The 25,310-nt window shown below is 43.8% G+C and overlaps 1 pseudogene across 1 annotated transcript in view; it reads right to left on the reverse strand.

Moving 5' to 3' along the window:
* Window positions 1-2,489: 2,489 nt before the first annotated feature.
* LOC147663020 (SERPINE1 mRNA-binding protein 1 pseudogene) overlaps window positions 2,490-25,310 on the reverse strand; it is a 51,175-nt pseudogene continuing 28,354 nt past the window's right edge. Inside the window, exon 2 of the transcript XR_015305444.1 lies at window positions 2,490-2,689. The product of XR_015305444.1 is annotated as an SERPINE1 mRNA-binding protein 1 pseudogene (transcript). The remainder of the gene's footprint in view (window positions 2,690-25,310) is intronic.

Here is a 25,310-nt window from a genome sequence, read left to right on the forward strand (position 1 = left end):
AACCAGAGCAAGTAAAAAACTTCCTAGGAGCAGAGATCAACACCATACAGAGCAGGGTGTCCCCCAGCAACAAGACAACAATGGTCCTGCTGACAGACGCGCCTCTACCCGGAGGGCCGAGCTCTGACAGTGAGGACAGCGAGCAAGATCATGGGAATGATGGCCTCCTGCATACATCTGGTCCCAAATGTACGGCTCCACGAGACCATTTCAGGAATGATTGCAAGAAAAATGGTCACAAGCTACAGGAAGTTGGGAAGATCTAGTGGTTGTAACACACGCAGTGCAGAAGGAGATGCGGTGTAACAAGGAGAACATAACAGAAGGGAAGACTGACACCACCGACCCAAATGGTGACCATCACCACAGATGCATCCCAGAAGGGATGGGGAACTCACATGAGCAAGCTCAGGGTGAGGGGTCTCTGGACTCCAGCAGATGCGGTCAAACACATCAACTACCTGGAACTAAAGACAGTGTACCAATACAAAGTCTATGCACAGCATAGTGAATCCAGAAAGATTCACCCTGCAAAACGAATAGTTCCTTACCTGTCGGTGTAGTTTTGCAGCTTGAAAATCTTTCTGGATTAACTAGCGAACCCACCCACCTCCGCCAGATAGATGAGGCTGAAGAAGCAGGTGATAATACAAGGACAATACAGAAACAGACACCTTGAAAGACAAAGCGGATAAATCTCTTACTGGAGAAGAAATACTGAACATTGCCAAAGGATTCGCAAACAGAACACAAAATCAATTAAAAAAAGAATCCGAAGATGGCGCCCAAAGGTGGGGGGAAAAAAAAAAAAAAAAAAGGACTACGATTCCGGACCGAACCACTAGACCGCGGAATAATGCACAGCAAAGTGAATCCAGAAAGATCTTCAAGCTGCAAAACTACACAGACAGGTAAGAAACTATTCGTTGCTATCTAGATATGTGCCTTTTGTCTTTGTATTAGCAGGCTTTCCGTGCAAGTAAGAACCAGTTAAGAGCACTTGTGGGTTATTGCCAGACTAGTACAGCAAACAGTGCTCAGTCTGCAAGGTGAACACGTGAACTGCGGAGTATTTAGAATTCAGTGCATGTGCAGAGCATAGAATACTGTTTATTGGGGAAAGACTACTATTTTCCCTGAACCTTATGGTTGGCAGTCCTAAAACAAACATGGGCAGTAGGTCACATCCACCATCAAAGAGCTAGCCTGCAAAAGAAACACCATCTTGTAGGATTTGCACACTGTCCCGAAAGAACAAAGGGATTATAACAAAGGACTTCAACAGAACACGCACACACAAGAAAGGCTAAGACAGTTACAAGAATTGGATGGTCACGAAAGAGGGCAAGGAAGCTGACTCTCCATCAGAAGTGTAGGCTACAATGACAGCACCAAGAACTACATTCCGCTTTCAGTAACATTTCTCCTAGTCTAGTAAAGTCGCAGAAAGGTACCTTTCTTTTGGTTGTGTGACAAATTTTAGTTGCATCTTTCGGCAGAGCTAGGCTCTTTTGTTGAAACAGTTACTGGAAGTGTTCAGTACCTTGTGGATCAATCAGAATCTTTGAAACCACTTAAGCATACGTACAGAAAAGTGAACAGGGTATAGCGGCGCTATCATCTAATGCAGGAGACCTGTTCTATTATTATTATGTTTAACACCTTAGCTGCGTGTAAACATTTCTCCCCAGTGCTGCGCTGTCCATTAGAACTAGTGCTGAATGGACGTTCAATGGTCGTGCGCAGCACTGGGGAGGTAGCGCTGCTGACGACCATTGGCCGTCAGCAGCACTAAAGGGGTTATATAGCGCCAGAATCGACCCCCGAAGGGGTATCTCCGCGCTTGCATTGGGAACCCGTCCTGGCTTTTCCCTGTGAGATAGCCCCTACAGGGGATCCCCAAGCTGAAAGCCAGGCATCCCGCGGCGTGGGGGGCCGTTGTGGAGATTAAGCAAGCTTAATGCCCAGAGTTGCAGAGTGTGAACCTATGATTAGGTCAGGCACCGAAGCTAGAATTATCGAGTCCATGGACATTTGAGCTCAAGACCCTGCCGCGTCGGGAATTGAACCCTGGTCCCGGGTCTGACCTCTGCTTCAGGGTCTGCCTGCTCTAACCAGTGAGCCACACTTCTCCACTATAATCTAAAGCCTTGCCTCTCGGATCATGCATCCGGCATACCAAGACCACAGTATATTACTTGAAACTCAGTAGTATAACGCATACCTCTCATATTGACCACTCAATAGGACGTGATGAAATTGCAACATTAGCATGGATTACTGCGCCCTGAAACATCTTCTAATCTAGAGTATGATCAGTGGAAACAGAATGGGGCATCAATGAAAGTTATTTGTCGGCATTCCCACTCTAGAGAATGGTCTTTGAAGTTATTTGACTGTTCAGTTAACATGCAGAATATACAAGATGCAAATTCAAGTGTACTACTGACCAACAATTTAACAAATGTAATAAATCACACCAATAAGTCTTACTTATCTACAGAAAATTCTCCCCCTTCAGTCTTCTCTTCAATTGGTTTATCAAACCGACGCTCACGAGGTGGTCGTCTGTCTGGTCTCCGGTCAATGGGCTTGCCTTCACCTTGAGGAGAAAGCTGCTGCTGCTGTTGCGGTTGCTGTTGTGGTGGTGGAAGTTGTTGATCGGGCCTCCTTCCTACCCTTCGAATTCCTAAAAGACAATTTGTATTAGCATTATGTGCTATTTCCAAACAAAGACAGGTTACCCACTACCACAAGCCAGTCACCTATTGTAGATTTAGTTTCATACCAGCCAACCAACAGGAAGATAACAGCAACAGTTCACTTCTACAAATGAAGTCTTTGAATACTCGCAGAGATCGCATGGGCTTCATCCCAAATTGAAGCACGTTCACAGGGTATTGGCTTCATCTTATTCATTCATTAACATACCTAGCTCAGTACTGGATGTTTTACAGCCATATTTGTTGCAAAAAACATTTGAAGACATGGGAATGGAACAGATTTGCCTGCTTACAAGTACAGGCATACCAACTGACGTACTAGTATAATGTGCACAAAGAGCTTCAAATTCCAGCTATGAGGGTGGTCAACAGGTACGTCATGAGAGGTTTTACAGTTCATGTCCTCTATTTACTCATTCTCTTGGCACAAAAAGGATTTGTATTCTTAATACATAAAAAAGCTTTGACTAAACCTTAATACCTATTGTGCGCAACTACGTCAAATCAACAATGTTTTGCCCATGGAATGCTAATATGCATGATTTCACCATCTCAAAACAAGCACTTGTTTTTGTAAAACTTTACATTTGAAAAGTTGCTGGACCTTGGCCAATATACGTTAAAAAAAAAAAATGGCTATAAGAAAAAAATATTTTGGGCCTGACAAAACATTGTCCTAATAGTACCCGGTAGTGAAGGAAACTTTGTGGATGTGCTGTTGGTAAAAAAGAGCAGGATGCCATCATACACAGTGAAGTTAACTAGTGAGCGAAAGGGGCGATCTATTGGCAAGTTCTGTAGCAGGTGGAAGAAAAATGTAACAGACAGCAACAGACCTAAAGGACGGGCTGAAAGCCACCTACAAGCAAATGTATGTAGAATTTCATTCAAATCAAAAGGTCTTTGCGAATACCAAACCTAAAAAAAGATATACTTATTTTAACTCCTCACGTCCTTGTATGTGCACAAGCTCTTAGCACTGTAAATGTGCAATTACACCAAGATGACAGTCTATGAAGTATAGCAAGATCATGGTTTTTTCTGCTAATCATGCAAGACTTCAGGGGTGCCCATCTTGGGGTCAGGCTGTCTCAATGGGGATTGGGAAAAAAACATGTAGTCTTTTGTATAATACAGCTTTTTCAAATAAAAAAAAGGGTGGGACAGCATTTCTAACGCAGATTCTAGCCAGTCAAAGGATTGGCAAAGCTAACAGGTCTCACCTACGAGACAGAGTTATAGGCTTCAACTGCTGGCATGGCAGGTTCCCTAACATGGAGGGAGCGCATATGGTGGGCAGCAAACGTGAACAGTGTGGGTGGAAAAACATGGGGTGGCTAAATAAGAGAGGGAGTTGGGGCAATACAGACAACGGAGGGGATGGAGGATAAGCCAACAGGGTAAGGCTAGGGTAAGGCTAGGGCAAGCTGATAACCGAAGGAAAGCAGATGGACAGCTGAGAGCCTGCAAGCAACAGGAACACAGGGGCAAATATATTAGGGAGATGGCATAAAGAAACGCTCTCTTAAATTATAACAAAGTACTGCCTCTAAAATAATTAGATGGAAGGACACAAATAATGCACCCATGCTCCAAAGAGGGACCAACATGAAGAGGAAGGAAACCGAGTAATAAGAAGCAAGGAAACGGGGAAAAATGAAGCGAAGTAATGGTAAGCAATGGGAACAGTCCAAGAACACTTATAAAAAAAGTCTTGAACGCACTTTCTAGGCAAGACCTAAAAATGAAACAAAAAAATTAAAGTGTTCAGATCAGCTTATAAACATTAACTAATGCCTACCGCTACGTATTTCAAAAGTGGAAAATACAAAAGCCTTTACTTCCCAAGAACTTTCACACAATCGTGCATTCCATAGTCCCGATGAGGGTACTCTATGTTACCCCTATTTTCGTAATCGCTCCTTCATCCTTCTTATGAAAGCGGTTCTCCACTTAGCAGTTAGGATGGCCTCTTATCAAAAAGGTCCAGCCACATTAACCATGCAAGAAGACATACAATGACTCTCTGGAATTCAGAATAAAGTTCAAACTGATATGCCTCACACTTAATGCCATTCACAATAAACACTGGAATACCCCAGGAGGATCTAAACATATCAGGAGGAAATAGGAACTTAAGCAGCAACAGCAACCTAAGAAGGATACCAAAGACATCAAACTTTGTAAAGCTACCACACAGATTTTCTCTGTAGAAGCCCTCAATATACGGAACTCTATTCTAGCGGACCCATGATGATCCAGGAATCTTCAGCAAATCCAGGAGTGGACCAAAATCTTGTTAGAATGACATCAATAGCATTCCTATTTACCAATCTATTCCTAAACTAAATCTATTCTACTACTACCACAGTATATTAAACTACTGTATTTTAACCCGCTTTTTAACTCCCTCTAGAGTTTACACTTTGGCTATTTCTGGTTATGCATCACATCGATACCCCAATGACAACTGCATCTCAGTATTACAGGTGAGGATACAATATGCTGCTGTTGGATATAAATCGCACATCAAAGTAAGTAGTGTTCGATGGAGACCGAAGCCTGTATATACTTATCTGGTCTTCGGGGGAATTTATGACTGCGTATCTAAGGAACACAATTTCAGTTACAGGTGTTCACAAGTCATAGGAGTTAACAGATCACATTCTCTGAAATAAACCCTCTTTTCATGAAGGTAATTGTAATAACCACCATAGGGGCTTCAAATCAAAGTCCACCCCACCCTCATATAAATCTCAGTTTAGTTGGATCCTGGAACTGGATGGGTGGTAGTGTGTATTGTGTTATGGTTCTCCTACCTAGAAAGGGGTATTGCCTGATCCCCGTCCACTACCACCCCCCCTTCAATAAACTGTTCACTAAATGTTACAGAAGCAGCGCTGTGTAACAATTTGCAGGTCAGTTATGATAGTGTTCCAGTTAGTTGCCTGAGGGATATTTGCAAAGTCCCAAATTATCTTCCATTGGTAGGGTAATACGCTGCCTGTGCCAAGGCAAGAAGTGACTGCATCAGTGCTATAAGGGGTTGAGGCTTGGTGACTTCCACTTGCATGTGATGAGCCGTTTAGCCACCAGAAGGGCCAGGTCAGTCAAACAGGACATGACCATGAACCTTGTCCCTGCGATATAGACCCAGGAGACACGCTTCCTAGGTGGTTAATATGTCCCTTTCTCTACAATGAGACAGGTGACACAATATACACCAATATTGGCGAGTGACGACAGACCCAGATCATATAAAGGAGATCCGCATCCACTAAACTGCACCGGGAGCAGGCAGAATCTGTGCTGTGAAAATATTGGTTTATTTTGGCAGGTTTGAAGTAGGCCCTTTGCACAATATACAGTTGGATGTGCCAGAAACCGGCATTACAAAGAATCTGAACAGGGCTTTCCAGTAGTTCAGATCATCATTTGTCTGAACAGGGGTGATTCAGGGCATCTTCCCAGTGAACATGGAGGGAAGTGAGTGACTGTGCACTATGAGTTGCGCAATGAATCAGTTAACCAGTGTATCAGGTGCCTGCCCCCATATATGAAGATATTGTTGAGTGAAATGGGTCGAGGGCTCATGTGTCATGTCACCCCAAGCACCTCTGTCTTCCTGGATAACAATCTCTCTACCTCCCACATTCTGGGAGGTAGAAAGGAGGTAGGTATAGGATTGTGTTGTGACATTCCTGACTATGACTGAGCATAGATCCTGGATGGCTCAGATTTGTATAGGGCGCCTGTACAGTACAGGTAGCATGATAAAGTTATTGCCTGAGAACAAGCCTGTGCTTCTCTTTAGGCGAGTATGCTGCTGTTGACATAACTGAAAAGAGCGGTGACTTTCTCCAAAAGAGGCGGATGAGCATGGTCACTCATTTAAAGGAGCAGGCCTTGTATAGAGATGATGTGACTAAACTAAAAGCGACGTTGGATTACGCTGTGATTAATGATATAGGTTTACACTAACATAGTAAAAAAAGAAGAAGAAAAAGAACACATTATACATGATCATCAAAATGCAAAGGTTATTCTTTTCAAGAGCTAGAAAAAGAACCAGTTATTAATGAACACAAATTAAAATCCCCAGCCTTTTTTCAGTCTAATACTTCAGTATAATTCACTTCTGCCAAAATGACCTTTCACTGATAGTGAAGTCTTTTGGTGGAGTTTTGGTACAACAGGACCAAGGTGAAGGTTGGCAAGCCCCTAATGAGAGACCTGGACATGAGAAGATGTACTTTATTTTTCGCTTGTTGTAGAAGGTGCATTTGGTTGAATTAGTTCCCTGCAGGACTAAACTAGGTGAAAGTCCATTTTCTTTATCAGGTTCCTCACTTCAATCAACGGAGATAGATGCTTCTTGGATCCCTAGGCCTGGGTGTGACAAGATACTTTATTCAGGTTCTCCAGTGTGAATCTCAGTTACTGAGGAGTTGAACCTGAAGTGATGGTAGAGGGTTGTAAAATCTACTGCTTGGAGACAGTGACCCAGTGCACAGAAATCAATATCAGATATTTTCTGGCTGCTTCCTGTTGGCATCATTGATCTAACAATGAAAATACATTCAATTTAGATTGTGAAACACGGAATACTAAGCTTTTTTAATTTCTAATAAAGTTCAGTGAAGGGTTTCTACTCGATAATCCAGAGTAACACATTCTAATCTTACCCAGAATCCCGTTGCTTGCCCTATTGCCATAGGGTGAAATTCCTTATATTTGTAAGTGTGCTTTGCTAGAACTACTAAGAAAAGAGACTTCTGATCGATTATAAAACAATATTGAATTCCTTTTCTTACTTCCCCATTTGACAGTATTAATTTTAAGAACGTGCTGAAATGGTAAATTTTTACCCAAAGGAAAATGCAAACTATTGTATATTACACTTGTCATTGATAAGGTAATTTCAAGTGTTCGGAAATAAGGGATTGTTAGTACACTATATTCATAAGCATATGGAGGTGTAATACGCAGCTGTTGATATTAAATAATTCCAAATAAAGAAGCAGTGTATGAAAAACATCTGTTCCACGAAGACATTTATTGGCCCACTCCATAGTAGACAAAGGTCTACTAGGCGCTGTAAATATATCTTGGAAGGCTTTAGCAATGTGTGAAAGTAGAAGATATTTTAAAGATATTGAAAAGAAATATTCTAATGTCAGGGTAGAAGCTGTGGAGCTCTTTGGGCTTCTAAACCCCTAATGCACTACCTGGTAGTTCTTTTTCAGACCTGTTAAAGCACATCAGTGCGCGGAACCATCGCCAGCAACTCCATCCAAATGCTGGAGGGCACGCCCCTGGAGGCAGTAAACAAGATTCTGAACGGAAGGGTGATCATATCCAAATTTGTCTCCAGAACTCAGCAGGATCAACAGTGTTGAGAAACCAGAGACGCCAAGACTCCAATAGCAGCCTCAGGAAAACCCTCTAGCAGCAAAGAACTCTTGGAGGGTGGCTGTGCCAAGTAATGATCATGATGAGTGTGACGAGCTCCATGCCGGGTCACACAGCTGCTGGGAGCTGCCTGCGAGCGCTGGTGCTTTAGAATTGCACGGACGCGGATGGCGTAAACTATTCAAATAAAAGTACACAGCAGAACAGCATGGCCGTAACAAGACTTTCGGAGCAACAGAGGGTTTTTCCCGTGCACCCTAGGGACGACCTTTCTGGGATTCCAGCGCACTATTTTAAAACAAGCCTTTGCAATGCAATACGACTCGCATTTACATGAGACGCATTGCATTGAAAAATGGGAGTGCAGGCCTGAAAAAAGGCACGAACGGGAGAAGGAGGGTATGGGGGAAGCGTGGGGGCAGGTAGAAAATAATGTTCAGTAATGGGGCCAATAGCCTCGGATGTGTACAAATTACGCTATGGGCGTTAGGAGGAGGGACTACCAAGGGAAAAACCAAAAGGCACCATTTAGGATGGAAGCCAAACAAAAAGTTAAGTGAAGCTTCCCAGCTAAAGTATATACCATATGCCTCGCAAAGCGAGCAGCGCATGCGCTGAAACGCTAGGCGACACCTAAAAAGACTGCCACACAATTCAATTAGTCAGTTAATAGGAATATGGAGTTAGTGTCTGAATTGCGAGAGCTCAAGTCAAAAATGTATCTCAGACTTTCAAAATAGCATTCTTAATTTAGCATCACTTTTCATTATAGAGGTAACTAGCGGGGTGTGTGGGCCTTGATATGTCAAGATATTGTTTTTATCGACTAGTCTTTTCCCAGACTATTCAGGTGTGAGAAACCCAGTCTCTTGGAATACCTCCGAATCTCAATATTTTATCTTCTGAAAGTTAGTCCCGTCTACAGTATAATGCAGGCAGTTTTTTAATTGACTGATCTAAGATGGCAAACACCACTTAGATCTGTAAATTAAATAAAACAAATGTTTGAAGCTCCGTGTGCTAAAGTCTTTTTGTGGCACATTGCCTAGTAGCAAATGGCAGCAGCCAAGCCCTCCAAAAACTGGAGGGAAAAAAAACGAGTAAAAGCCTACAATAGACTGGTGAACAACAGAGGTGTGAAACCTGAATCTGCTAAGTTGCCATGTGCCCCACCATCTTTGTAACTACAGCGTCTATTTCACCTCTGTCCCACTGACCACCTACAGGTAGACCTGCGCTCAAGCTGATCTTTCCCCGCACCCATGCTAAAATGTTCCAGAATGGTGAGATGGCAGATGACCTCGCCCAGGGGGTTCCATTCCTATTCAAACTGCACGGCAAGAGGAAGGTGCCTAAGGCTTAGACTGCCCCATTCCAGCATCAAGCTCGGTGACAAAGGGCAGGTGATCTGTATCTCCATCCCGCAAGCTATATGAACTTTCTGCATTCCTTCTCTGCGGAGGGAGTGTCCACGTCCTATTAAGGATGCTGCGTGCTCCTTGCAAATTGAACAGTCTCCCATTACCTACCTTCAGTGGGTCACAGACACTTTTCAATCTCTAGAGATTCCTGTGTAAGATTAATAAACCTGTGTTACTTCACTCCCAGTGGTGTGGTCTCCCATTTTTGAACGTACTTGGAGGAAGCTGTGGACTTGGGTGTTTCCTGCTCCGATGGGTGGTCTACTTCTAAGACCCCCCCCCGGATCTACAGAGGAATGGGTGGAGAAAATAAAAATAAAGCAGACAGGGTGGGGAGGAGCAGCACTAAGTAGAAAGCCATAGAGCGAGCTGGGGGAAAATCAGAGAAGCGCACATGAAAGGAAAGAGAACAAGGAGCACACAATCTCAGGTGTTTGGGGGAGCAATGCAGCGCACAAAAGAAGAAAACTAACCGGGACTCATGGAGCGCTAAAAGGTAAAACAGTTCCATGAAAGTGAGTGGTGGAAGAAAATAAGCTAAAGGGGGGTGGGTGTGAGGGGGTTTGAACAATGGAGAAGGCAAGGCAATGAATACGATCCTAGCAAATGAGTGACTCAAACAATTGTTAGGCTTTAACCCCAGTGTGTTTTGTTAAGCACACATTTGTGCTGTCTATGAGAGACTTAAAAAAAAGGCCACAATCAACTGCCTTTGTAGTGTTAGAAACATCAGTGAGATTATGGAGAGGGGGAAAAAGGTGTATGGGGCATTTAAGAGCCAAAGTTCCTTAAGCAAAAAGATCTTGGAGCATATTTTCTAGTACTAAGCTGACTGAGTTAAGGCCGCAAAATCTTCAACTCCACTAAGCAAGATGACCGTGGTTACCCAGACTAGATGCAATCTTGACGCTAAAGGTAATCCAAAAGCAGTCACCCAGCTGTTATAATGAAGCCCTGACAGACACTAACAGGGGCTGTAAAAAAACTTGAGCCGACCTGATATGCGATTACACCATCAAAGTCAGAGTCAAATTAAAGCCTGCCAAGATCACAAAAATGTATCACTAGTGCCAAAGCAAAGTTCTATTCCGATAAAATCTAAGCTGCAGAGAATTCTGCAAAGGAAATCTTCGCAATAGGGAGGTCCTTTGCCTCTAGTAACTGGGTAGCTTCGGCTATTGTTCATTCCCAAGACTTGGCAGAAATCAATTATTTTGAAAAGAAAATTTCCATCTGACTGCAAGCCAGCCCATGAACTTGATAGGCTCAAAGCTGCTCTGCACTTCTTAGCTCCTTATCTAGGTCTTTCTTCTGACAAACCTTTTGAATTGCCCGAAGCTACGGCGGAGCGAATCCCTGGCCAATATCATTGTACCCGTCTATCTGTGGACCAGTTAAATTTCTCTGCGTCTATTATGCCTGGTTCTTCAGTAGACTAGTCCCCTCCAAAATATTGGAACATGGCACAATCAGCTGTCCTAGAGCCTTTGTCTGAGGTGTGTAATGGCTCCTTTTAATGTCAGAGTTCCTTGAGAATGGAAAAGGGCACTCATTGTTCCACTACAGAAAAAACCAAATGCAAATAAGGTAGTTGTTCCTAACTTTTGTCCAAATTCTTTCCTAAACTTTATTACTGTAACAGAACCATCATTATGCAGACCGTTTTCCACCAGAACAGCACTGAAAGTACACTGGTTTTGGTCTTGGATGATTTACGAATGCTAGCAAACAAGACAAATCCAGCGGCCTTAGGGCTTCTTGATTTATCTGCAGCATTCAATACTGTAACCTCATACCATCCTTTTGACCTGATTGGCAGAGGGGGAGGGCGAAGAGAGAATCTGCATGTCAGTGGTGTAAAGCTTATATTAAAAATACACATCAAGCAGTGTACCTCCTTCCAAATGTGTCGGCCTAGAATGTTTTAGGGCATTGTGTTCCACAGGATTCTGCCCTTGGTTTGGAGCAATTTAATATTTACATCTGTCTTTTGTCCCTACTGGTCAGATCTTTTGGTGTCAACCTGCATAAATTATGCAGATGACACAGCTTGTATCCTTGGACAGAACCAGGTCAGTCCCTTTGGATAATTTCCTGCAGTGTACTCCCCCCTCCCCCCCCCCCCCTTCATTAAGTTAAACTCAAACAAGCCTGAGGTACTATGGCTTTCCCAATCCACTTGGAACTTTTCATTCCCCTCCCTTCTTCCTTCCCCAGCTTAAACCATTTCTGCCTGCTAAGTTAACGAACAATGTGGGCTTTTATCTAGAGGAAACCCAGTCTGTAGAGACAGAACCTAACCACCTCAACTCTGCGTTTCCTCCAGTTAAACGAGCTTAGGAAAATAGCACCATGGCTCTCCTCGCAGACTTTTCAAATTGTGGGTATAGGCTACTATCCATAGTCCTCATGACTATTGTAGTTCTAGGAGCCTCTGCCATTGTGCGGATGAAGCTGCAGCGCAGCTCTTGGATTACCAAGTTCTTCCTCAGCTTTAAATTCTCTGCGCTGGCTTCCAGTAGCTGAAATGATTTATTTTAAGTCCCTTAGATTAGTCCTTAAGGATCTCAGTCAATCTTGTCCAATATATCTGCGAAATAAATTGAAGATCTGTCCCCGGTAACCACCTTAGTTTTCTGGAATGAGTTCTCTACTAACTGAGTTATCCAGGTGCCATCTGGAGATAGGACCTTCTCTGTGGCTACTGGCATATTGGGAAATTGTATTCCTCCATTTTTGCATAGAATGCCATCTATTGTACTTGAAGACTTTGCCCTACACATTAATCTCGCCTTCTCCTATTATTCTGCCTTTCAGGACGTGATGGTTTTCCTTTGAGCAGCAGTAGGACATTGGCACTCCGTCATTGTGCCATGCCACCTTTCTGCTATATGCACATTTAATAAAACTTATACCTTAACATTCATTTCGGTTTGGCGTTCTTACACGTTTTCTTGAAGTACTTCCAAACTACAACAAAAAGAAGACAGTCTCCTTCAAGAGAATTGCATTTACCAACCTAAAAAAAATTAAACGAGCACTATAATATCCTGAATTATTCTGCATTCCACTGCATGCTTTACTACCTACATAGGGATAGTTCCAGAACAGCAGATATATAAAAGTAATATTTCTGTCATAAACAAGTCGCAACAGCCAGCTGGAAAAGGAGTTTGAAAAACTCAACTAAAATTTGGAAATTGCTAGTGAAGATGAACCAAAAAATAAATAAATAAATAAAAAAAATCGAACCTACGTGTCGCAAAAACTTACGAACAAGATATTCTTGCACCAACATTCAGCACTATGCAGGTTACAAATAAAAGTGGTTCACAAAAATATTAAAAGAATGCCAAGAGGTGCAACACCTCAATGCCGCTGCCCCCTCCACCCAAAAAAAGAATGACGTCATTTGTTAGATGCCCAACAGAATATCCAGAAAATAAATATTGGGTAGACTGAGAAACGAAGACCTAGTTTTACTCATCATTGCTGCAATTACGTTAAACTGTAGTGCTCATGCACATCAATAAGTCGGTCTACTAACGTTTCCACAATACCAGTTTAACACGGGTTGCTTAATAAAACATCACCTTCTAAAATGTTTGTTTCTTTCCAAAACTCCGTCTGGACGAACTCATGAAGTTAAGTGCCATGCTCTTAGAACTTTAGGAGCAAATCCTTTTATTACGGTCAACTAGACCCAAATTAATGCCTCAAAATGCTCACCACACTCAAACGAGTAGCCTATGGTATTAGTTAAAAGCAGGCAACCGCAGCACCACAATATATTTGAGATTTTTTACATGCAATGCAAACTGAATCACCCTTGGGTTGACATGCATGAAAGCAGCAAGCAGAGCAAAAGCAAGCTACATACGTTATTTTGTTTTTTAAATACAAATAAAGCTGTGTTAGCTTCAGTGTGTTCACACAAGTCCAGACTTTTGGCGAACTAAACGTAAACTCGGTTACCTAAAATAGCATATCTGGCAATATCACAATTATTCTTCTCCATATACTGCAAAATTATTATTCACTTCAGAAGCACTTAAGATTCTTAGGGATCCAGTTTGATAAACAACTTCATGTCTTCCCTTTGAAATGTACTAGTCCTCGAAATCCATTTCTTTGCCGGTTGCTATCTCCATCACATAGAATTAACTATGAAACTTATTTTGTGTGGTACCCCTTACTCAACCAAAATCTACCCAAATTTCGGTTTATTAGTATGATTGAGACTGGTTTCTTTGTTACTATGCACTAGAAAAAGAGAATGTGGATGGGAATATTTTTCTCTAGGATTAACCTCTTCGCCACGGTGCTGAAAAGAATGACGCCTGTGCGGTTCGGATGTCCCAGGCCATCCTCTGCACGCGCGCACTGCGACATCGTACGGAAGTCCGACGCATCAAAGAGGCTAAAATTGCAAAGAAATTTGCTATTGAGGATGTTTCCAGACATGCTTCAATACATTCCCCATAAAGGACCGAACATTTCTAAAGGGGTAGGTATGCTCTCGATTAGGAGCTAACTTACCTCCAAAACCCCACAGATAAACTAGAAAAAATGGTTTATTATATTTGAAGAGCTGTAATGTGCAAACAGACTATCAATATTTTTGTGCAACAATGAATATTTTTACATAAAGTAGTACACGACAAAAGTTGTGGCAGATCAGGGTTCTTGAAGGGAAGTAAGGCTTATCCTCGACTGCTAAGCTTTTTCAGGAGAAACACATGTCTGATAGCAACTCTTGCTTGGATAGACAGGGGTGTGGAATTACGATAGCCCGATGCCCAGGACATCAAGTGGTGTGAGGGACAACAAGTTTTAATTTTTATGTCTCACCTACGCAGCGAGCATGCGTTGCGTAGGAGGCCTATTGGAGTAAATCAGAATGTTTGGCAAAAAGCATGCACGTTTTGCCTTGCTCTCGATGGGCACTCGTGCAGGTTTGGCGTTTTCCTTGCGGGAGCGAGCATCGCGCCAATTTTAGCAATTATCGCGCCTTGCTGCTCGCTCCCGCAAGGGAAACACCAGACATGCCCTTAGCGTCCACAGACACAGGGACCATCATATGTTTTTTTATCATCGTATCTAAGCGCCTCTCATTAGGGCTTCAGCACTCCGATCCAAAGTTAATGGGGAGCAGGTTTTTGTGCAGACAATTTGGATTTCACAAGGCACCTCACTCCTGGGCCATTCTAATGCATGGACTCGGCAGGCAGGATTGTTACAAAGCACCCTACGAGGCTAAGGTCAATTTGCATATGAGAGCACGGGAAGCGGAAGGGGTTTGAATTGCTCTGATCAAATGAAATGGGGATGGCATCTCTCCCTCCTCCTAGGCCTCAGGCTCAAGAGAACATAGCCACTGACAGAAGAACCTTTCCTCTCTCAAATGATGCCCTGTATCGAAAGTCAACAAATCACACTTATTGGAAACCTTTTCAGGTCAGATTAGAAAGGTTTTCAATGACTAATTATAGGGTGGATTAACCACCGTGTGCCTTGGCAAAAACAATTCTTAAGTACATTTGTCTCTTTAGAGCAGCGGGTCACTTTCTCTGACCGCTTCTGCTAGTCACAGCATAACAACGTGGCAAGGGAGGTTATCGTTGTTCTTCATCAAACTCTCTCACTAACTCTCTCACTAAGTAGCTCTCTATCCCACTAACTGGCTCACTATCCCAACTCTTTAAAAACACTAATTCAAACTCTCTCAAAACTAACTATCTCACTAAATAACTCACTAACGCTCTCATTAAACTATCACAGTAACTGTTACACAGGTACTATTTCCCAAGCTTCAGCCTGTTATTTATGCCCCCATAACAAAAAAAAACGATAACAAGCAAGCATTGGCACACGCAGAAACAAGTTGCCAACATTCATAGGACAAAATTAGATGAAAACATTTATAAGTAATACTTTAATATGATCTTTCAGTTGGACGTAATGCTTTCTTGGTCATATACAAGGTAACAAAAATGCTTTCAATACATTCTACAAACTAATGTACAACACAACTTTAAAACATAAGCAAAGTCAATATCTCTAGCTACACACTTATAAGGTCCCAAAGGTGAGACCTACTGGCTATGCCAATGCTTGTTAATTTTGTTCTGCAGCACAAATACTTAAGCTGACAGTTTATAAACCCACATTATGGATCTGTAAAACAGCACTGTCTGCAGTTAAATAAATAATATATGAGTTTGCTCATGCCTTTTGAACTAGAATTAATACAAAGCCATTATTATTGACGCGAGTACTTCAGGGAAACGTAAGCTTTGACTGAACTGACCGTTCCAGTTTAAAAATGTGTACACACATTTGCAAAGTTTAACAATTTGAAGATAAGCGTAACGCGCACTGAATGTGCTTTAAGTAGCGGCAAATATCTGCAAAATCTTGAAGGCAAGATTAACAAGCATTTGCAATGCAATGGTCTCGGCATCATTAAAGGTAGAGCTATTGGCATTGCTCATGACATTTCTTTTTTTTTTCTTTAAATCATAAATAAATGGCATTGTCATTTACATTGCCAGCACTCACCACTCTGCGCACTCACCACTCTGCGCACTCACCACTCTGCGCACTCACCACTGGCCCGGATGGCTACTTTCAAGAAAGCACAGACGTGGTAGCAGATTTCAGGTGTGCTCAAAAATTGTAAGTGGAGCAGATGCATATTTAAATTATTTCTCACAAAAATACTACCGCTGATGGCTGACCACCATTCATTTCACATCTATGGAAACTGAGGGGCAGATAACGTTTAAAAATATTTCATTTAACGTTTTCAGCAATTTTGTTTGTTTTGCATGTTTAGCTAATTCTCTGCTTTGAGTGACGTTTGCCAGACGTGAGAGTGCTTAATTGATTGCATAACACCGACGCTAGCACCAATCTGAGGGGAGAAACAGAAGTCTGTACATGATGCCAATATTTGGAATTTCAGTTGGCTAAAGTGTACTCAGGCGAGGAGTGAAATAGACCCATGGCATCCTTGTCATAGGCTATGGGCTGGGGAGGGAGTGGACAGCACACAGCAACGACGATATTCCCTAAGGCACCCCAGCACCCCAAAACCTTTTCTTGAAAAGGAGAGTGGATAATAGATGGAGACATGTAATTAAAACCAAAGGGAGAAAAAGAGTTGTGTTGTGCGTATGTCAGGTTTCATTATGTTAGGGAGTGCCTACAGCAATGTTCTGCATCTGCTGCTAAAAAAACTTGTAGAGCTAATTTAAAGACACATTGTGAATAACAGAAGAAATTTTGTAAATAACAGCAGCATCCTAAATGCCCCCGGAAGCCCGCCCCGGAAGTCAGGCACGGTCGCCTGTGACGGGGGCGGGGCCACGTCCAGACCGGAAGAGGAGGCAGGCGGAGTCGATGAGTCTCGCGGCCCGGGGCTCCTGTGAGCGGTGTAGAGCCCCGGGGCCGCGCCAGCAGGAGGTTGGGCGCCGCGTGCTGAGAGCAGAGTCCCCGACATTGGCCAAGTAAGTTCCAAAAGGCTGGGGGGGCTTGGTGCACTTGTGTGTGTGTATACTCGTGTGTGTATGTATGTGTGCGACGATGACGGAGGGGGAGCCTCGGTGCACTTGTGTGTGTGCGTGCATGTGTGAGGGGGGGTGTCTCTGTATGTATGTATGTATGTATGTGCGTGCGTGCATGGGCGCACAGCGGATTCGCGCACAGCGGATTCGCGCTGCAAGTGAAAGGGGAAGAAGTCCATCGAGCTTCACCCGCCCCGCCGCCGCTTCGATTAAGAAGCAAGCATAATCGTTGGAGCTTATCAAAGGAGACTACCTTCTCCTCCACACGGATTAATCTCCTCCAAACGGATTACTTTCCGCTGTTACTCCCCTCTGACGGCTACATCAAGCGTAGCCAGCATCCAGCTCCTTGAACCGGTAGGAGGAAATCTCTCCTCCATTCGGAACAACCATCGCCAACCCCTTGCGACTGTTCCAAGTAGCGCCAGTAACAAGCTCTCTGCACCGGGAAGAAAATAATCTCTTATCATACCCGCAATTTTGGCCCTTGAAGGCTTTCGCATAGAAATGCAGGCATTGATTGTAAAACTGTCCTGATGATGATCCCAGTTTATTATGAGCCCTTAGGGATCGAAACGTCGACGCGCTATACAGTGTAACATATGATTTAATATGTATACTTGAAATTGTTTACACTGTAGGGTGAATCTTGTGAAACTGTTTACTGTAATTGCAAGTCACCCTCTGGCTCAACAACTTGTTTCTTGCCCGAAAAACTTCCTTCTTTCTTCTATCTCTCTTGCTTGGTTTTTCAAACCTTTTGGGATAGGTACAGGACTGTACCCCATCTCGCCGCTTATCTTGGCCCCTCTCTGGGTCAACACGATTCTATAACATTCCTTGAATAAACCCGCGCCCGGCTGGGCGTTGAAAAAAATATATAGCACTGATTGTAGTCTATATTATTATCCTCTTGTCATACTGTAAATTCTTAGGACCCCTGTTCTTTGTAATTAGATAAATTCAGACCGCTTAAAGTAGATTGCACCCCTCGCACACTTTTATGGATGGCGGTTATTTATTTTATTTTATTTATTTTAGTTCGTGCTTATTTTGTGTTTTCACAGTAAACGAACAATGGTTCTGCTACATCATTTTCTAAAAAAAAAATGAATTTCTTCTTTGTCCATCCACCCAATGGAAGGAGTGTCCAATTAATGAAAGAAAAAGCCTAAATCAATTCTCCCAATATTCTTAAGGGTAAGAAAGACTAACAAAACAGCAAAATGTGAATAATACGTATATGTATAAATTTACAGAGGCATGACAGTATTATTCCAAAAACAATTACAGAGCAAAACTCCAGTGAAATTGCAGAGTAAAATACAATTACATACACAGATCACAATACAATCAAATCGACAAAAGCTTGATATTGACACATTGTTATATCAATGTCAAATTCAGAAGAGACAGTCCTATGCTAAACATAGTTAATTGAAAAGTCAAAAAGGACTACAATGCTTGATTTTCATATATGTCAACGTTTCGACCCCCTATTTGAAGTGTGAAATTTAGGACCATCGTTATGGGGTCTTCATCCGGACTAGGGAAGGAGTGTCAATTACGGCAGCCTCATTTTAGAGTACTCTTCCTAAAGAATACGTTAAGCTTCCTTCATTTTCTATATCCAAGATGTAAAATCAGTGTCCACACGGATGTTGCCCATCAAATTAAACGAACAAGGACCATATCTTCTGTCCACAAATTGTTTCAAAAAGGGACTACCATACTCTGTACTGTACGGACAGACAATATCTCGTCCTAAAGTGCACCGATCAAGAACCTGTGCACATGTCTTGTCATGCACAATAATGCTGCGTTGACCGCTCTAGCGTTGCGCTCAAGAGTATCGCGAAAGAATGTTTTTAGTTAATGTTGATTTCGCGTTTTGCCCAGCACCTTCGGCTCTCATTACCCATCCCGATTAGAAGAAAAAACAAATTGGTGCATACATTTATATTTTCATTTCTGATTGGTTTAAGTTTAGGTCATTGTGTGTTCCTTTTTAGGTCGAGCCTAGTATTTCAGCACATGCGCTGCTCGCTCTGCGAAGCATGCTGTAGTAGGGTATGTTATGGAAGTCCACTGGATGACCTATTTTTCATTGGCTGGTGTCATTGTCCATGGTAAATGCTGGCTTCCGATTGATAATGAGGCTTCTTAGTCCCTCCTTGTTACCCCTGTCTCCTTTTGTTACCGCCCATCAGGATTGGATCTTTTACTTGCGGCGTTACCGGTCTCCTTCATAAGTCGGTCAGCACTTATTCAGCTGGCTTTGGCACAGACTCAAAGATATACAGGCTTCCATTCAATCTCTCCCGTTGAGCATCAAAACAAATGCAACCACTGCCCATACAGACTCACCCCCCACTCATCCCCCAAAGTTAGGACAATCAAAATGGCTGCTCAACTGCAGATCCCTCCCCAAACACAGCACCGAGATAAACCTTCAAATACTGAACAACGATATCGAAGTGCTGTTTCTCACGGAAACATGGATCAACTCAGCATCCGACCCAGACATAGTCCAAGCCCTACCCCCGGGCTACATAATTAAACACCTAGATAGACCGCAAGGGTCAGGAGGCGGCATAGCAATTATCACCAAAGCCCACCTCTCCTGCCAACTCAAGGACAGCCCAATCCTCGACTGCGAAAACACTCACTTCTCCCTACATCTCTCCCCGGAGAAAACTGTTGGGTCTTCTAATATACCGACCCCGAGCCCACTTGGACAGTTCCCTAACTTACTGGTGGAGACAGCCACCTCCCTAGCCTGTCTATCTTCCAACTTCACAGTGCTAGGAGATCTTAACATTCACTTTGATGACAGAGGGAACAAAATAGCTGGAGACCTCAAAGAAGACCTAGCCGCACTCAGCCTCTCCTTGAAAAATTCTCAGCCCACCCACAACAAGGGCCATCTCTTGGACCCTATCTTTTCTAACATCCCAGAACTCACCACATCTTCACCCCTAACCATCCCCTGGACAGATCACCACCTTATCCTCCTCAAACTTCCAGTCTCCATCGAAATCACTCACAGCCTTCCACCCCAAGCACCCTCTCGCCCGTGGCACAAACTAGACATGGATGCTTGGACCAGCCAGCTGATAGCCTCCACCCCCACCTTAAACCCAGACCCCTCACTAGCAGACACCCAAATCTGATCTTGGATAGAATCATCCCTTGACGCGGTCCTTCCGTCAAACACCTTCCCAGTAAGAGGGGATCATTCAAGTCACCCTGGTTTACTCCGGAACTGCGTGAACTACGGAAAAAATGCAAAAGACTAGAACGTCTCTGGAGGAAAGATTGGACTTCAAACCGCAAAGAAACCTATAAATCGCCCATGAAGCAATACAAAACCCTCATAAAAAATACGCAAGCAATTTATTTCGATGGGAAAATTCTAGCTGCTTCCAACTCCTCTAAGGAGACCTACCGCATAGTAAAATCTCTTATGAAAGTTCCCGAACCGCAGCCGGCCGCTGATCCCACCGGCACCAGATGCTCCCAACTCCCTGAGTTCTTCTCATCCAAAATCCTCAAGATCCGAAAGACCTTCCCCCAGCCCCACCCCCCAACCGACCTCCCAGCTGGGCCCATCGACCAAGACGCCCCCCTCCTGAATGCCTTCCTCCCCATCTCCATCGAGAGGTTGGTGGCCACTCTCAACCATGTGAAGAGTGGAACCCCGGACGACCCAGCTCCCATGAGTAAACTGAAACTAGTAGCCCCTACAATATCCCCCCCTCCTCACCAGGCTGATGAATGCCTCCCTCTCCCGTGGGATAGTCCCGTCAACTGGAAAAGTGCGATAGTACGGGCACTCATCAAGAAACCCCACCTAGACCCCTTGGATGCCTCAAACGTCAGACCCATCTGCCTCCTCCCAGGCATCAGCAAAGTGGCAGAAAAAATCGTAAACTAACAGCTCTCAGTTTCTAGAGACCAACAAACCTCCTTCGCCACTCCCAGACAGGTTCAGACCAGGACAAGGGACTGACACCGCCCTCCTGGCCGTTAGAGGAGACAAGATCCATCTTGGACGCAGGAGGATCAGTGGCAGTGATCCTCCTGGACCCAGAGCGCCGCCTTCGACACGGTGGACCAAACCATCCTCCTCCACTGCCTCCCAAAAACTGGCATCACTGGGACTGCCCTGGTTAAAATCATTCCTGGAACATAGGACCTTCCAAGTGGCCGACAGCTACGGTCACTCCAAAGCTCTCCCCCTGAACTGTGGGGTTCTCCAGAGATCCTCCCTGAGCCACACTCTTTTTAACGTTTACATAGCCCCCCTTAGACGACATAGCCTCACCATTCGGCATAAAGGTGGTCATGTACACTGACGAAACCCAACTAGTCGTCTCCATCAACCAGGCCGATCAATCCATGGAGAATCTAGCCGCCTGCCTGCATAATATATCAAATTGGAACGGCGACTCCAGACTTAAACTCAACGGTGAGAAATCTGAAATTATGCTCCTAGGCTACCCAAACAACTTCCCAAAACCCTTGCCTGGCCACCCAGCATGGGCACCCCCCACACCAAAACAAGAAATGAAGAGCTTAGGCTTTTGGCTCGACCAGGACCTCCGCTTCAGAGCCCAAGCGAGAAAGACAGCCGGCACCTGCTTTGGGCTCAAGCGAGCAGCCCGGAAGATCCTCCCTCTTATCCCCCCCCCCCCCCCCCCCCCCCCAACAGTCTAGGAAAATTCTGATCCAGGGCCTTATTATATAGAGACTGGACTACGGAAACGCCCTGTACCTAGGCGCCCCAGTAGCGGTTATTAAAAAAACTTCAGCACGCCCAGAATGCCGCAGCAAGACTACTCACGGGGACAAAATCAAGGTGCTCGGCTAAACCCTCCCTCAAGGCACTTCACTAGCTCCCCATTCAGGAGCGCATCGCCTTTAAAACCTTATGCATCTCTCATAAAATCTTACAAGGAAAAGGCCCACCTATATTAAAAACCACTCAAACCCCCTATATCTACCAGGCAGCTCAGGTCGGACTCCCTATTTCTGGCCAGCGTCCCCAGAATAAGAAGGAGAGCACGCACGGTGGGCGCCGCTTTGCATACAACGCCCCAAAGCTCTGGAATCGCCTCCCCCTTAGCATCCGCAAAGAAAACAATCTGCTGTCATTCTGCAGACTACTGAAAACTTGGCTGTTCCCCCAATAATCCTACCCCAGGACTACTGTCAGGCTGTTACTATATCGTTGGGACGCCCGAGGGTAGCTACGCGCTCTATAAATCCTAAATCAAATCAAATCAGCCTGTCCTCTTAGTCCTGCACTGCAGCTACCAAAGCAGTCAACTCCTCTGGAAGACACGTAGGAAGTCGTAGAAACTTCAGAGACCATAGAGATCCCTCTGCAGTCAATATTTGTGCAGTATGCTTATGCCTCGTGCCAAGTGTACGTAACAGGAATGCAAAAGTGCTCTGTTGGTGATCGGCCAGCTTGAAAGTGTGCACAGTTCAGAGATGGGCAAAGGCAAATCAGCCTGGACCCTGTGCCTCATGGGAACAGTCCAGCCTGAACTGCCAGGCCAGGTTCCCCCTGGACTGGAAACAAGCATCCTAGGACCGGTTTCGGTGTTTCACCACTCTTCAGCCAGGATAGCTTGACTCCAGTGGTATGGAGAGCACCCAGACATCTTGACTGGGGTGAATGTATGGTTCATTCAGCATTCCGTTCATTTGTTTGCGTTGCACTTTTCACCTTAAGTGTGATGGGTATGCTCAGACGTGGGTCCCTTGCTCACTGTGCCACCTGATACAAGCTAGCCTGGATGATGAAGGTTACTGCCCAGAAACCGGTCCCAGGATGCTTGTTTCCGGTCCAGGGAGGACCTGGCTTAGCAGTTCGGTCTGGACTGTTCCCATGAGGCACAGAGTCAAGACTGAATGGCATATGGCTGGGCCTGGGGTGGCATGTTGAGCAAAAGAACGATGGATTTAACCCAGATCTCTCGACTGGGGGTGAACGTATTGTTCATTCAGCATTCCGTCCAGCATTTGTTTGAGTAGCACTAACTCTGACCGGCATTGTAGCTGCCCTGGTCTTGTTTCCAGAGTTACATCTGAGCATGGACAGATAATTTAATACTGTATTTAAGGTGTCTCCCATGATTGTCCCAATTTTCTGTGCAATGCATTATTTGCTAATTTCTTTTCTCCCAGTTTTGTTAGTTGTAAATAAGTTTTTATTGACAATTTAGTTGATAGTGGTTGGAGGTGCTTAGTGGTGGACTACTCTGCTGCACTCCATGTTTTAAGAGAATCTCTTCCTAGTGTTTTTTTGTTACCTAATTTAAAGAACAGCCAAACAAGAAATTTGTTGCCACTGCTGTAAGTGACAAAGGAATTTGTGTGGAACAGGCAAACCCCTTCACTACACTTTGTATTCTTATTTTTTTCCAAATGTACTTTTTCTGGAAATTAAAGGTGGTGAAGGAAGGCCGTTCCATGCAATAAATATATTTTCAAGCTGGCCAGTCCACTTTCCTTTCACAGAACGGGAGATTGTATTGCGCATTCAGGACAAGTATTATTGCAAAACATACAGCCCAATCCTTTCAGTCGCGTGGGGCAGTGAGTGGGGTGGGAGGGTGCGGTGTTGAGGCTGGAGGGGCATGGAGAGATTCAAAGAATACTGAAGCTGAAAAATTTGGAGACAACTGGTGCTTGACAGCTTAAGAATAACTTGCAGTTTTAGAGAAACCGAAATATATGCCCTTCGTTATGACAGATGGGCATGTTGGCGTGCAGTTTCTCTTCAAGGGATTGAACCAGGATGCCCCTTGCTGTATTTCTTAGGTTTTGTGGTTCATACACAACCTTTTTTGTCTTAGCCCAGAGATAGCCAGCTTCGTATAATTAAATAAAAAATGATTTAATAAATAATACTAGCAGACAGAGTGGCTTTGGAAAAGCCCTCTTTATTCAAGTGTGAAATTAAATGTTGCTTCTACCAACGCAGTGGGCAATGAGGGTACACTTCATGGTCAGCTCACTTAAGTCCTTGGCTCTCTTGCACTGTGGGCGATACATTTTGCCTCAAGACAAGCACATACGCCTAAAAAGATGTACGCTTTAGGGCCAGGATAGATGCGCCAATAAATTACTTTAAACTGCTTCCCTCCATACAGGGCTTTAAGTGGGATGAAAAAAATAGAGGGGTCTCTCAAAGGGGAATGGCTGATTTAGAGCGTGGTTTAAAACAGTAGCTAAAAATCTGTACTTAGCATAGTGTGCTCCCCGACTGGTATTTTGTTGCTTCTGTCAGGACTATTGTCTTTGTCAATGGTTGTTAGGAGCATAACTTTTTTTTTAAATGTGAAAAAACTGTGGTTTTGTTGTATATAATTTTGAAAATGCTTCAGTTCTAAAAAGATGAGACTTTGAAAGAACTATTACCAGTGTCTTTGACGTTACTGCTGCAGAGTTACGATGCTTTTTTATTCACCGAAGCAACTGCTGGTGCTCGGGCCTGGCCCACTTAAAGCCCTGCCTCCATTTTTTAGTCTTGCGTGTCATTTTCAGAAAGGGTCAAAACCAATAGTTCTTTTTCTGTGCATTATTAAGAATCATCTTGTCCTGTTCTGTGCTTTAAAGCTAAATCATGGTACTCCTAATACACTAGTCTGCTAAGAAACACCCGTACTGTATTATTACAATTATTTGCAATGGTGAATTCTTATTATGGTAATTAAACATTTTTATTGAAATTATATAGCCACCATTTTCATGTCTCAGCATGTCATCAGTTCTTTTTTGCACCATGTGTATGCAATATAAAACAAGCATTTTCAATGCAGTAAGTCTCGCATTTACGAGACTTCAAAACAAATTAAATGCGTTGTCATTTACAATGCCAATAGCTTAAACTCTCGCAAATGCGAGACCTATTGCTGTACAAATGCTTGTTTTTGGTGAGGCAGAGAATAATTTTGTACTAAGAAAACTGTTCACTGACTCTCGGTCAGTGGTGGCCGTGTTGTAGCTTCTCCACACCCCCCCCCCCTCCAACTTCCAACCATGCTGCATAGCAGCCGTATTGCTTTACAACCGAACGAAAAGATATTGACAACACCAATAGCTTTTGCATAGATGTTTGTTGGTCTAGGTGCAGACCCTCCTGTGCTAGTCCTTTGTATTTAGCCTGCTTG

The sequence above is a fragment of the Lissotriton vulgaris genome, unplaced genomic scaffold (genome assembly GCF_964263255.1).
Source record: "Lissotriton vulgaris unplaced genomic scaffold, aLisVul1.2 SCAFFOLD_2356, whole genome shotgun sequence".
Lineage (NCBI taxonomy): Eukaryota > Metazoa > Chordata > Amphibia > Caudata > Salamandridae > Lissotriton > Lissotriton vulgaris.